Raw genomic sequence first — 15,000 nt, 5'->3', positions numbered from 1 at the left:
CTCACAGCTGAATAACTGAGTTGTTTTGCTTAATAAAAAAAAAAATCCTGGTGTTGATATATGTGGAGGGGAAGGGAAAAAACAAATTGTTAAAACAGGGTTACAGGAGGACCCATTGAAACAATGAGATATACAAGTCGTTATGTCGAAAAACGAACTTTACAACTTTGGTGGGGGGACGGCGGGGGGGGGGGGAGGATACGAAGGGATGGGAAGGGGAAAAAAAGCAGGAGGCTACAATGCTTATAAGAAATGTGCTCATTATCTTACCCATGTAATTGTAACCCCTCTGTACAGTATTTTCACAATAAAAATATATTTAAAAAATATATATTTAAAAAAAAACTTGGTACAGTAGTCTAGAAACATGGTTGCTATTACAGCCTTCATTTGCTTCACTTGACCACTGTTTTCTCATTTAACAGCTTTTGGCGACAAGCATGATTATTTTTCGTGGGGTGGGGGTGACTGTTTTGAGGCTTTCCCAAATTTTTATGTCCAACAGGTTACCAGATCTAAGGAAAACCCAGAAGTTCGAGAATTAAGTAACTCTCGGGCTCAAACTACAGAGAAAGAAAAGGAGAAAGAGAGACCTATGGAGGGAAGGGGTTGGGGCGTTGGGGGGAGAGGTCATAGAAAGGAAAAGAAAACAGGGAAAAATAAAAACACAAAGTAAAGGTCGTTTTTAAGTGGAGGCCTGGACTCAAACCAGGCCACTGACTGAGGCTTCCTCATTATGGGATTTCAAAAGTGGGCCTTGGCTTCTTGCAGAAGTCATCTCGATGTGTTGGTGTTCTGCTGTACATATCATTTGGAAGCGACTCTATCTTTTCACTCCATGGTGAATGTATTCACATATATGTTCCTATAGAAAACCAGTTTCGTGTGTTTTCTCTCACATATGCAAAAGGTACGTTTAAAATAGGGGAGACATTAGATCTCTGGACTGACTGCCTGGCTGGCTGCTTGGCTGGCTGCTTGGCTGGCTGCCTGGCTGCCTGGCTGCCTGGCTGCCTGGCTGCCTGGCTGCCTGGCTGCCTCACTCACTCACTCACTCACTCACTCACTCACTCGCTCACTCACACACTCACACACTCACACACAGTAAGACCCAAAAGACAGGATAGATACTTTTAGGGGGAGAAACACCCACCGAGGCAAGGCCCAATGGTTATGTGCCCAGAAATGAAAGTGAAACCTTGAAAACACACAGAGGAAAAAGAAACAAAGTAAACTCTCTACCTTGAGCCTGTAGTAGGGTTTAAGAGATGATTCTGTTGGTTTCCCATGCATGCATGGGGGGGGGGGGGGGAGGGGTGGTGCTTTGACCCATGCTCTGTTTCTTTTTAAAATTTACTTCCCTCCCCGGTGTAAGTTTCCTCCTTTCTTTGAGGAAACTCTTGGCTCCTTTCTCACAGTATACTCATTGTTTGGGCAAAAGCTCAGAGGAAGGGAGCTGCTCTTTTCCCTTCCACCACCCACCCCCACCTATTAGTTTTCTTTCCTAATAACTGTTCGTTTATGAGGGACTGAAAAGTGAAGAAAATAGGATGTGTGGAGCCATTCATTAGGAAGCTGTCCGGCTGTCTTGTCTCTGAATTCCTGGTGGTGCTTTCCCAGGCCTCATTTCCCCCTGGAAATTATCCTGCTTGCCTCTGTGTTCAATTCTGGGAAGGAAGATAGGCCGAGATAAGGCAACCTCTTGGCACGAAGCTGGAACACACGGCCACCTCGCCTCACGGGTACACAGCCTAATCATCCTATCCCGAGGGTCCTCCGTCAACAGTTTCTTACAACGATTTTTATTAGTTTAGTGGCCCTACTGAGGTTGAAATTCAAGGCCTCAACTCAGGCAGGCCTGCTGGGGTGGGCGTGTTTGTTTCTTCTTCTTTCTCCTCCCCCCCCCACCCTCCCCCCCTCCGCCAGGGCGCTTAAGTCGTTGCCATGACGACATTTACAAGACAAAGGAACGTTGCCTGGAGTTCCTGAGTTGACTGGGGCTCCAGGCTTAAACCAGCCCACCCCACCCCCACCCCCGACCCGCCCTGCGTCCTCTGCGAAACACCCCGGCGGGGTGGGGGGTGGGGCGGCCAGCCCTCAGCTCCTGTAACTTCATTAGCGCGCGGGGTGGGGTGGGGGTGAGTGAATCAGCCTCCCCTCCCCCTCCCCGTCTTTACAAAAGTGGCCTCTTTTGCCCTTGGGCAGGAAAAGTCTGCGCGCGCGCGCTCTCTCTGGTCTTTTTCTGCTGGGACCCTCCCTGCCTACCACCAGCAGCCACTGACTTCCTGCAAGCTGGAGTTGTCAGACTACTTCCACCCGCCCGCTGCCACTAGTATGCCTCCCGCCCAAGCCCGCCAGGGACAGAATGGGAGGGGCGGGCGGGGAAGCTGGCATGCTTGCCTGTGCTCTGCCCTCTGCCCCTCCGGGAGGCATGACTGTGACCGTGGGATGTCCCCGTGGCCGACCCCTAAGCTCCCACCCTCTGGACGGAGGAGAGTGAGGGGAAAAAGGAGTTCAGGAGTCTTGTCTCCCCTCCATCTTCCCGCCTAGGTCAGGCCAGGATCTGCCTCTCTTCTCCCTGTCCCTGTTCCCCGTTCCTCTTAAGGAGTGACTGGAGAAACTGTCCGTCTGTGTTTGTGATTGTGATTAACATCGCAAAAACCTTCAAAGAATCTCAGATCGGTTAGAAGCCCGTTGGGTTTCACTTCTCAGGCGTGAGGGGTTGTTATCTCCCCCTCCCTCTCTCCTTTGATTTTTTACAAATTGTTAGGGAAATGGTGACATACAGAACGGTTACAGTATGCCAGCCCACACCGGTGGCTCGCGTCTGTAATCCTAGCTGCTCAGGAGGCTGAGAGCTGAGGATCACGGTTCAAAGCCAGGCAGGGCAGGAAAGTCACCAGACTCTTATCTCCAATGAGGCACTAGAAAATCGGAAGTGGTGTTGTGGCTCAAGCGGTAGAGCACTCGCTTTGAGCTGAAGAGTTTAGGGACAGCGCCCAGGCCCAGAGTTTAAGACCCACCACTGACAAAAAAAAAAAAAAAAAAAAAAAAAAAAAAAAAAAAAAAAAGGATAGGAAAGATTACATTACATAAGTGAGGTAGGAAGAGTACATTTTTTTTTTAATTAATAAGTTTTTGTTTTTTTTTGTTTTTTTTTTTTTTGTCGTTGGGCTTGAACTCTGGGCTTGGGCGCTATCCTGCCCGGGCTGGCTTTGAACCGTGATCCTCAGCTCTCAGCCTTCTGAGTAGCTAGGATTACAGGCGAGAGCCACCGGCGCCCGGCTAATGAGTTGTGTTAAATGTGAAAATACTTACAGAGTGGTTACAATGACACGAGCAAGGAAATGAGTACATTTCTTATCAAGCATTGTTGCCTCCTCCTTTGTTTCCATTCCTGCCCTCCCATCTCCCCCCACCCCCTAAAAAAGAGTACTTTTTTTTTTGGACAATGTCACCCCTTCCCTGGCTCTCTCACAGGTTTTCCCTCCCTCAAGTTCTGTTTGTTCCCCACCCACAGGTTGTGTGTCAACATAGTGTCTAGTGAGTGCCACTGTTGCACTTCTTCATCCTGGGTCCCTCCATTTCTTGCCCCTCCCGGAAATAGATGAAGGAAGAAACAATGGGGGGGGGGAGAAGAGAAAACAAAATAACATCGATGATAACAAACACAAAGAAAGGGGAAGACTTCTTGTTATATGATCAGAGGTATATAGGCATTGCACTTTGGTGAGCCTCATGTCTTCAATTAAGCAACCCAAAGGCCAGAAGTGGAGTTTTGGCTCAAATGGCAGACTGCCAGTCTCTTTTTTTTTTTTTTTGGCGCGGGGGCGGGGGGGGGGGTCCGGTCGTGGGGCCTGAACTCTGGGCCTGGGCGCTGTCCCTCATCTCTTCAGGTTAAGGCTAGCATTCTACCACTTGAGCCACAATGCCACTTCCGGCTTTTTTTCTGCTTATGTGGTGCTGAGGAATCGAATCCAGGGCCTCACGCATGCAAGGCAAGCGCTCTACCACTGAGCCACCTTCCCAGCCCCAGAGTGCCAGTCTTGAGCACAAGAGCCAAGGGACAGCACTCAGGCTCTGAGTTCAAGCCCCAGGACTGACTGGGGCGTGCACACACACACCCTGCACCCCTTGATCTTTGCTGCTGTTTCCTACCACACAGGCACAGGCACGTATGGCAGCATGTGATCTACCTCCCCCCCTCCCCCCACACACACTTTGCACTGCCGCCACCACCACCGCCGCCGCCACCAACTATAGCAACAGACTTCCTAGGCTTCCCCTCCACCACCACCACCCCCTCCGCCCCGGGCCCTAGTTTAGATCGATGAACCAAAGTGTCCCCACTGCACGTTCGGCTCTGGCAAATATCAGATAGGATTACAGTGATGAGGAGAGAGGAGCGACCGCCATGGATTGACTGTAGGGCCCAGAGGACAGAATGCCAGCCCAGGCCCATTCATAGGTCAAGCCAGGAAAATGTTTTTTGTTTTTGTTTTTGTTTTTGATTTCCGGTCTCTCTCCACACCCCATGTGTTTTGTCTGTCTGTCTCTCTGTGCCATAGGGGTTTGCCATTCATGACCTGTGTGGGCGGGGATGTGCTGGGGTGTGTGTGTGTGTGTGTGTGTGTGTGTGTGTGTGTGTGTGTGTGTGTGTGTGTGTGTGTGTGTGTGTGTGTGTGTGTGTGTGTGTGTGTGTGTGTGTGTGTGTGTGTGTGTGTGTAGGGGGAGGTGTTCCTTCCTCACAAGACCTTCCTAAGTGTCTTGATCGATCTTGGGCCTGACGTTCTTTTTCCTTGTTTTGGGGTGCCACCTACTGGACACCGTGTGGAGTGACAGGGAATGATTCGGTGCTGATGGCGGGGGCTGGCGACTCTCGCGAGAGTCCGAGAGACTCTCGCGAGAGTAGCGATGAGGTATCGCCGGCTCTCTTCTGCGGCTTTATTTATTTACAACGAAACAAAACGAAACAACAGCAAACAAGGAAATGTTCTTGAAGGGAGGGCCGAGCGGAGGGGGAGGGGGGCCCGCAGGGGGTGTTTTTTTTCGTTATTTTCTGGACACGGAATTCGTTTGGATATTATGTCTTACGAGCAAACTGTACCAGTTTATTTACGGTTGTAATTTTTTTTTTTTTTTTTTTTTTTTTGGATCCGGTCGTGGGGCCTGAACTCTGGGCCTGGGCGCTGTCCCTCAGCTGTTCAGCTCAAGGCTAGCGCTCTACCACTTGAGCCACAGCGCCACTTCCGGCTTTTTTCTTTTTGCTTAATGTGGTGCTGAGGAATCGAACCCAGGGCCTCAGGCATGCAAGGCAAGCACTCTACCACTGAGCCACCTTCCCAGCCCCTACGGTTGTAATTTATATACGGTACCACAAATGTCTTTACGTCCGTATTATGAAAAAGGGTCCCACGGCTGCAGTGGGTGAAAGATTGAGACGGGAACATTTCTAAAGGAGTGCCAAGAAAATGGAAAACAGGCAATGCAATAGTTTAGGGAGAGTTATAAATATCAAGTGCTGCCCTAGGTGAAATTTCATGCAAATGTCCTCACCCACTCAGGTAAACTTTTTATATAGGTATCAGAATACAATTTCTTGAACTATATAGACTTTTATTCACTTGATTTCCCTTAAGTAAATTAAAATAACTGGCTGTTGACAGGGCACATCTGGATATTTCTATCGGCCCCATAGAGATAATCTGTTACATTTTAGGACATGGTAGATTATATTTGCTATTTCCCCAAATGGACTTTACAAAAGCCATCCGTGGCCCCAAAGATGTTTCTGGACCTCTCATCATGTGTGACTAAATAGGCCTCAGTGAATTAAGCTGAGAAAGCTGCAAAACAAAGCAGATCACTTCAGTTATGGAATATTAAGAGAATAAAAGTAGCTTTATACCACTGGATCTTTAGTGAGAAGGTAGAATAAAAAGAAGAGAAAAATATTGGAGGATGCAATATAAGCCAATTGAAACGTATCCAACCGCGGATCTGGCTTTGAAGTGGCTATTGACTAGTGTGGTCCTAGACCATCGTGTCCAGAAGGATACATCGATGTGTTTTGAAAGATCCTAAACCAAATGTACTTGTGATCATGACCCAAAGCGTGAGGACAGGTACATTTCTGTCCTCCTAATTCCAGCTTTGGTCCTCACACGTCCGGTTGTTATAATACGTTCACAGTCGTGCCACTTACGGATATTACGTCTTGTGTCTTCTCTGCAATATCTTAAATGCTCAGAGAAGTTACACCTTCTGACAAAAGGACAGTATGTGTGTCACACACACGGGGACACACACACACACTCTGTTTGCCCGGAGTGCTGTGTAGCTTACCATGTCCAGTTATAGTTTAGGTCTAGCGTCCACGTAGGAGAGAAAACAGGTGCCGTTGGTTGGTCGGTCTGTCTGTCTCTCCGCCGGTCTGTCTTCCCCTGGCATCACCTGTTCTAGGTTCTTCTCCGCCGCCGCCGGCACCCCCCCCTCTGCCCCCCCCCCCCCCCCGCTCCTAGTCCATCAGTCCATCCATCTACTTCCCTGTAACTGACATAATCTTCTTCTTCTTCTTTGGGGAATGGATGAATAAACTTTTACCTTGTGGATATTGTACACACACCCTAAGGGGTGTGTGTGTGTGTGTGTGTGTGTGTGTGTGTGTGTGTGTGTGTGTGTGTGTGTGTTGACGGAATAGAGTGTTTACCATGCCTGACCCCCTGGCTCTGCCTCTCTACCCGTCTGCGATGCGATGTGTGTGCTGGGGCGCTTCTGCCCGCATATGTTCCCAGTGCGAACTCCAAAGAGAAGTACGCCCGCCGGGCCTGTGGGTTCTAACCATGCTTCACCCCCCCCCCCGGGAGATAGGATCGCCCCTCTGACCCCCCCACTCTGTTTGGGCCGGGGCCCCTCGTCTGTCTCTCCCTGTCTTTCCTCCTAGGGTTCCCTACCTGCCCTCCCCCCAGCCCCGCGCACACACACACACACACACACACACACACACACACACACACACACACACACAGAGTCACAGACACACACACACAGAGTCACAGACACACACACCCACACCCACTGTGCACCGCCACACTCGGGTCCAGGTCCTCCACCACAGGCATGTGAGTGAAGATGCCTCTACCCTCCAACACCTGTGTGTCGGGTTCAGATTCATCGCCTCATGCCCCGAATCCTGCTCCAGAGAGAGTGGCAGAGCCTATTAGAAAAGGCTAGCTGTTTTTTTTTTTTTTAAAAATTTTTTTTTATTTTAAGGTAGTCCCATTTGTCGAGTCTCTCTCCAATTTGTTGTGACCCTGGGACTCTGTTCAGGAAGTTCCTTCCTGTGCCTATTAGTTCAAGTGTCTCTCCTACTCTGTCCTGCAGTAGTTTCAGAGATTCAGGTTTAATGTTAAGGTCTTTAATCCATTTTGAGTTGATGTTGGTGCATGGTGATAGGCTGGGGTCCACTTTTAGTTTTCTGCATGTGGCTGCCCAGTTTTCCCAGTACCAGCGGTTGAAGAGGCTGTGTTTCTTCCATTGTATGTCTTTGGCTCCTTTGTCGAATATCAGCTGGCTGTAGGCCTGTGGATTTATTTCTGGATCTTCTATTCTGTTCCATTGGTCTTCGGGTCTGTTTTTGTGCCAGTACCATGCTGTCTTTGTTATTATAGCTCTGTAGTAGAGTTTGAAGTTCGGCATGGATAGCCCTCCCATATTGTCTTTATCCCCTAGAATTGTTTTGGCTATTCTAGGTCTTTTGTTGTTCCATATGAATTTTTGGACTGTTTTCTGTATTTCAGTGATGTACGTCATTGGGATTTTAATAGGAATTGCGTTGAATTTGTATATTAGTTTTGGAAGTATTACCATCTTTACTATATTAAGTCGGCCTATCCAGGAGCATGGGAGGTCTTTCCATTTCCTAGTGTCTTCTGCAATTTCTTTCTTTAACTTTTTATAGTTCTCATTAAATAGTTCTTTTACATCTTTGGTTAGGTTAATTCCTAAATATTTTATTTTTCGGGAGGTTATTGTGAATGGGGTTGCTCCCTTTATTTCCCTCTCTTCCTGTACATTATCAGTGTGTAGGAAGGCAACTGATTTTTGTGGGTTTATTTTGTATCCTGCTATTTTGACGAAGAGAGTTATGATTTCTAAGAGATTCGGGATGGACTTTTAGGGATCGTGGAGGGAGGTATAGTATCATGTCGTCTGCAAAAAGGGATAGTTTAACTTTTTCTTTCCCTATGCGGATCCCTTTAATGTCTTTTTCTTGCCTTATTGCCCTGGCTAAGGGTTCTAGGACTATATTGAAGAGGAGTGGAGACAGTGGGCATCCTTGCCTTGTTCCTGATTTTAGGAGAATTGGTTGTAGCTTTTCCCCATTAAGTATAATATTGGCTATTGGTCTGTCATAAATGGCTTTTATTGTTTTTAGAAATGTTCCTTCTATTCCTATTTTCTCCAGAGCTTTTAGCATGAATGAATGTTGAATTTTGTCAAAGGCCTTTTCTGCCCAGCCAGCGGCTCTCGTTTGGCTTTCCTGTCATTTAGTGATGGGTGAGTGGACTCACGCTTCCCATGGCGCTGTCACCGTGGGTTTCCAGACCTGTGTGCGTGACGTGTACCTACCCTCTCTGTGTTAGAAGAAACCTCTCTCTGGCCTTCCCCCTGCCCTTTCCCTGCCTGTGAAGGGGGGGGGGCGGGTGGGGGCGGGGGGAGGGAGCGTGTTGTGGGGCGGGCGGGCGGCGGACTTTCACAAGTGAGCGGGGTGCCTCCCGAGGGCTCGTCTCTTGCTGGAGCCGACCCATCTTTGGGAGTTTTTTGTTGTTGTTGTTGTTGTTGTTGTTGTTGTTGTTGTTGTTGTTGTTTCTTTCTGGTTTCCATCTGGGGGAAAAAGAAAACAAAACGTACAAACACCCCCCCCCCCAAAAAAAAAAAAAGACGGGCGGGCAGACGGTGGGACGAGCGCTCACTTGCCCTTTTCTGGCCATGTTGGGTGGGGGTGGGGGTCTTGCCACGGGCGGCGGAGGTCGTGCGGGTGGCCGGTTCGTTTTCTCTCGTGGTGCAGGCCTGCCGTCTTTGCCGCCCCTTCCTGCTTGGGACCGATCCCGGCTTCCCGGTTCTCGGGTTCGGGCCGCTCCGTTCGGGCGACTCCCGTCCTGGTTCCTGGTTTCACTTTGGTCGCTGGCGGCGGCGGCGGCGGCGGCTCGATCTCGGTCTAGGTCTCTGGTGGCTCTGGTGTCGTTCGTGAGGTCGCAGAGAGGACCCGGCTGCAGGTCCTGACCTAGGTTGTGCCTCTCGGTGCGTGGCGGTGGGGAGTGAGGCGATTCGTTTCCGTGTTCTGTGTCTCCGGAGCTCAGAGCCGGCCGGCGCGCGCCGATCCGGGGTACGGCGGCTCGGTGGAGTCGGTCGTTGGAAGGCGGTTGTCGTGCTCCCCCTGGCGTCCGCCTTGATATGACAGTCCCCTCGTTCTCAGCCGAGCGAGCGAGTGAAGGAGGAGGTCTGGCGGCAGCGAGCCGGGCGGAGGCCCGGCCTCTACCGGGTGCCGGGCGCGACTGTCGCCGTGGTGTCGCTGTGGCGCCGGGGCGGCTGTTCTGTCGGACTTTGCGCCCGCAGGCGAGCGCGGGGTGGGGCCGTGAGTCGCCGCTCTCTCTTCCGTGCCCGGTCTGTGCCGGGGGTGGCGGCTTGGTCGGGTCGACCAGTAGTTCTGTCTGGGCCCGACGCCTTGTCCTCCTCCCCTCCCGTAGTTCTGTCTGGGCCCGACGCCTTGTCCTCCTCCCCTCCCTGGACTCTGGTCTTTGAGGGCGAAAGAAGGAGAGTACGAGGGACGTCTCGGGAGTCGGGGGAAAGGGTCCCCGGGTGAGCCGCTAGGTGGTGGGGCCGGTCCCGGCCCGGACTCGGACCACCCCCCCTCCCCGGAGTCACCTCCGAGTGAGCGCTTGGCGCGTGCCGGGCGCGAGGGCCTGGGTCGCCGGCCCCGTGTGGTCTCCCTCCACGGCCCCGGAGGCCGGAGGACAGACCTCTGCGGCGGGAGGAGCCGTGGGCACGGCCGAGGCGAGCCTCGGGGCCGGGACCTACACCCCCCCCCCTCCCCGACATAGGATGGTCGTCGGAGTCACCTCCGAGTGAGCGCTTGGCGCGTGCCGGGCGCGAGGGCCTGGGTCGCCGGCCCCGTGTGGTCTCCCTCCATGGCCCCGGAGGCCAGAGGCCAGACCTCTGCGGCGGGAGGAGCCGTGGGCACGGCCGAGGCGAGCCTCGGGGCCGGGACCTACACCCCGCCCCTCCCCGACATAGGATGGTCGTCGGAGTCACCTCCGAGTGAGCGCTTGGCGCGTGCCGGGCGCGAGGGCCTGGGTCGCCGGCCCCGTGTGGCCTTCCTCCACGGCCTTCTCCACGGCCCCGGAGGCCGGAGGACAGACTTCTCCGGCGCGAGGAGCCGTGGGCACGGCCGAGGCGAGCCTCGGGGCCGGGACCTACCTACCTACCGTCTGCGGTGTGCGCGATGGCGGGGACTTGCCCGGTGGGCCCTGCGTAGGGGAAAAGTCGAGGCGGAGGGAGCACCTCGGGAGTCGGGGACCCGAGCCCGGGAGTCCCGCGTGTGTGCGTGCTGGCGGCAGGGCGCTCACCACCGACCCCGCGCGGTGTGGGTGTGGTGGCTGGGTGCCTCTCGGAGTGGGTGCCTCGCGTCTGCCGGGGGAAGGCTCCCCGTGCCGCTCGTGCCGTGAGCCCGTGCGCACCCGGGGTAGTGGGGCGGGTGCGTCCCCTGACCCCGCTCCCGCCCTCTCTCTTCGTCTGTCTTCGCCTTATGTGGTCGACCAGCTGTCCCTGAGAGTTCCGTGTCTGGCTCTGTTGGGGACGTGTTGGGGACAGGTGTCCCCGATGTGGTTTCCGAGAGGTCCCTGTCGCCAGCGAGTTGTCGCCCCTGCGTGACCAGCTGGTTTTGGCGTGGTGACGTGAGGATTTTGTACCTGCAGGAGGGTGCTGGCATGCTGTGTCCCGGTGGCTGTCAGCGGGTCTTTTGGGGCTCTCTCGGATGCTGTGTGCCGGGCCTTTCCCGTCTCTTCCCGGTCCGGGTCCCCCTGCCCTTCCCCCCGCACCCCGGGCTCCCGCTGCCCTGAGCAGGCCTTGCCCCTGTGGTGGCTCGTGGGTGTGGTGGTGGTGGTGGTGGTGGTGGTGGTGGTTGTTGGTTGGTGGCTGAGTGAGTCCCGTCGTCCTTGATCTCTCCCCCGCTCCCGGTGCCGGATTCTGGCCCTTGCCTCGGCACGCCGAGGAGGAGAGTGGTTGGTTGCCTGGGGTGCATAGGTAGGCCCGCGCGGTGTGCTTCCCTCGCCGTGGCCGGCTTGAGGAGGAAAAGGCGGGGGGCGAGTCCTGCCTTGCCTTGCCTGTGCGTGTGCGGCATCCCCATCCTGCCGTCGTGCTCGTCCGACCTCCGTGGCTTTTTTTTTTTTTTTTTTTTTTTTTCCCTATCGCCCCTAGCTCCAACTCCCCCGACCTGCCGCTTCCCGATGGCGGGCCTGGTCGGCCGCTGACCTGCGCTACTCCCGAGCGCTGTCCGTGGTTCTTTTTCTTTTTCTTTTTCTTTTTTTCCTCTCTAGCTTCTTTCGGCTCTGTGCCCGGCGGAGGTGTCCTGGTAATCCCGAGCGCCAGGGACGCTGAAGCCCGTGGTATTTTTTTTATTTTTTTATTTTTTTAAGTTTTTTTTTTTTTTTTTTTCCCTTTTACCTCGCTCGTTACTCACGAAAGGTTGTCTGTCCTGGCTACGCTTTTATCCCAGGCTGTTGGCCCTCTCGGGAGCCGAGCTTCCTGGGCCCCACCGCCTCCCGAGTGCCGTGTGGCTGTCTTCTCCGCCCCCTCGGTGTGATTGATGTGGTGACGTTGCGATCTCCTTCGGGCCCGGGCCTAAGCTGCGCCAGGCGAGGGACGGACATTCATGGCGAATGGGACCGCTCTTCTCGTTCTGCCCGTGGGCCCCTGCCCTCACCGTCCCACCGTGCCGGCGCCGGTGGTGTGCGGGGAGGCAGGGGTGCGGCAACCGGGTCCGGCTGCGCTCTCCCTGCCCTCGCCGTGAGGTCGGGGACTTGTACACGCTGGAGGAGGGGGGGCGCCCCTGATCTTGCTCCTCTCTTCCCGTGACTCGTTATCGGCACGGGGGTCGGCTCTCTCCGCGGAGAGGGAGGGTCGGTGCTCCGTGCTTGCCCGTGCTGTGTGGTGTGAAAAGCCGCGCCTCGCGCTCTGCCCTCTTGCGGTGCTCCCAGAACGCTCCCGGTCGGTTCTCTCAGGTGCCTGAGGCTGAGTGGTGGTGTCGTTCCCGATCCCGGCGTTGTCCGTTGCCTTGTGCCAGCCTGCTGCCCGTGGTGTGTCCCGGCCGTCCTTGGGTTTGTGGGGCTTGTGCGAGTGAGAAAAAAGTTATCGCAGAGATTGACGTCTCTGCTGGGGGGGGGGTCGAGGCGGTTCCCCAGAGGAGGAGCGCTCTTCCCTTCTTGCGCCGGGCAGGTGGCTTCCCCGCATGAGCTGCCGGCCCTGGTCCTGGCTTGTCTTCCCTGCCGTGTCACCTGGCTCTTGTTGCACCGGGGGACTTGAGATGTTGCAGTGGGAGGCGAGCCGGGCCTGTGCGGGCTTTCCCGCCCGTGTGCGCGACCTTGCTCTGGCCCCGCACGGCAAGGCCGACCGACCAGGGTTGGTGTTGCTGCTGCCGCAGACCCCCCCCGCCCCACCCCTCCCTGCCACCCGTGGTGGGAAGGATGGACGCCTTTGATGTGTGCTGGTCCCGGCGGGGTTCCCGTCGGGGTTGGGTGCGGGCCACCCTCAGAGTGAGGAGAGGTTCTCTAGCGATCCTCGTTCGGGAGGCGGCGTTCGCTGCCGGGTTGGCGGGGGCCCGCCCCCGATGGGCTCCCGCGGCCCTGCCGCTCCCTGTCCCGCTTTTGAGCGTTAGTGGCTGCCCGCGTTGGTAACTGCGTGCCCGCGCCTCCCCCCTCCGAGCTGGGGGAGGGTCCCGCGGGGCCTCTCCCGGGCCGTCGTCTGGTGTGGTGAGTGGAGGACGTTCCCGATCCGTCCCCGCCCCTGCCTCGCGCGCGGTGTGTCGAGTGGCGGAGCCTGGAGCCTGTGCTGGGTCGCGATGCGAGGGCGTGTGGTGTGTGGCTTCCCGGCCTCGTGCTTGGGGTGCCGTGGGGTTTTGGGGGGTCCCGTCCCCCTCCCCCTCCGGCCCCTGGCGACGCTGTTCCCGAGCGTCTGTGTGGGCCGCCGCCCGTTGGCGACGACGGCGCCGTGCCGGGCGCCGGGCCCCACGGTGTTCCGGGGCCGCCGTGCCCGTGGTGGTGTGCCGCTCGGGGGGGTTCTGGCCCTCCGGAGCCGAGGATCCCGGTGTGTGTGGGCCCTTGCTCACGCGGCCGAAAAAGAGGCGGTCGATGATGGGTGCCGTGCCCGGCGGTGTGGATGGGTGCGGTGGGGCCCTGCTGGCGCGGGTGGCTCCGCGGGCGCTCGCGGGGTCTTTGAGGCGTGTGCGAGCTGCCTTTTCCCTCTCGGGCCTCTTTTGGGGGGGCCCGCCGCTGCCGCGGTGGGGGTTTCCGGTCCGCTGGTCGGCCGGCTCGGTGTCCCAGGCGTTGCGCGGGACCGCCCAGGAGTTGGGGGTGGTGAGATCCCGCGTTCGTTTCCCTGGCGTGCCGGCTGTGCCCGGAAAGGTCTCACCTCCCCGCTGGTTTGCGGCTGCGCCACCCGCCCGTGGGGGGGGGTGGCCGCTCGCTCGCTCGCTCGCCTCTCACCCCGGTGACCCGACCCGATGACCCTCCCCGCTGCTCTTATTGGGCTTCCGGCATGCCCTCCTCACCCGCATCAGCCTTCCGCGATCCTCACCGGTTTGGCCTTGGTGGCCGGCCACCGGCGGACGGTCGAGTTGGGCGTGTGTGGTGTGTTCTCTTGGTGGGGGGGACGGCGCTCGGCTCGTGAGGCTGCTCTCCCGGTGTGGGGGAGGCACGTCGTCGCGGCGGCGGTGGCTTTTGAAGGGTCTTCCCGGATCGGTTTTGCTCACGACGCGAGGGCTCCTGCCAGCGGGACCGCCGGTACGCCACGGGGGCGGTGGCGGTGAGATTCCCGCGTGCGTCCCTCGCTCGGGAGTTGGCCGTCCGGGGGCCCGAAGCCGGCGTGACGTGTCTCCTCCCGCTGGGCGCCGCCTCGCGTGCCTGCGCGATGTCGTCCCGGGTTCCCGCGCCTCCCTCCTGCTCGCCGTGCCAGAGGCTTGCCCGCATCGTCTCCTCCGTCTCGAGCCGTGTGGCTTCGTCCCCCGCCCCGGTCCCGGATCCGGGGCGTTGTGCTCTCCCGGCGTGTCGCCGCCGCGTGCCCGTCGCGACCCCGGTTCCCGTGCCTGGCCCCGTCCGCTCTGTGCCGGCGGTGTCCGCGCGTGAGCGTGCTCGCGTGCGTTGGGTTTGGTGTCGCCCGCCTCCCGGGGTCCCTGCCGCCGCCTCCGGCCGCCGCCGTTGGCCGGTGACTTGTCGCCGACGGGTCGTCGCCGCAGACCCCCGACCCCTTGCCGGCACCGCCGGTCCGCGGTGGCGCGGGTCGTTGTGCGCTCGGCCCCCGCGTCCGTGCGAGCGAGTGAATTCGGGCCGGCTTCTGAGGGAGGCGGAGAAAAACCCCGTGGCCGTGTGGCGTGCGTTGCGTTGTGCGCGTCACCCCCGGCTTTCTGGCCGCTCGGGTGTGTGCCACGCGCGACCCGGCCGGCTGGCCGGCTGGACCGTGGACGTCGGCGCGCCGCCTCCGGGCGGGGAAGGGGCCTGGCTCTCCTCCCCGTCCGTGTGTGCGCGCCGCCGCTCCCGTGCCCGCCGGGCCGGCGGGCGGGGTGTCGGTGATGCGGTGCCCTCGCGCTTTGGGTGCGGTGTGGTGCCCTTTCCCCCCCCCCCGGCCACGGGTTCCCCTGCCCTCTCCGTGCTCTTCCTCTCTCTGCTCGTCACCGCGCGGTGGCCTGCTTGCGCCCGTGTGCCCGCGCCGCCGTCCCGGATGGTGGCG

The sequence above is a fragment of the Dipodomys merriami genome, unplaced genomic scaffold (assembly GCF_024711535.1).
Source record: "Dipodomys merriami isolate MVZ:Mamm:240054 unplaced genomic scaffold, mDipMer1.0.p SCAF_1523, whole genome shotgun sequence".
Taxonomy (NCBI): Eukaryota; Metazoa; Chordata; class Mammalia; order Rodentia; family Heteromyidae; genus Dipodomys; species Dipodomys merriami.
The sequence above is the reverse complement of the archived record's forward strand: the minus strand, read 5'-3'. Positions refer to the sequence as shown.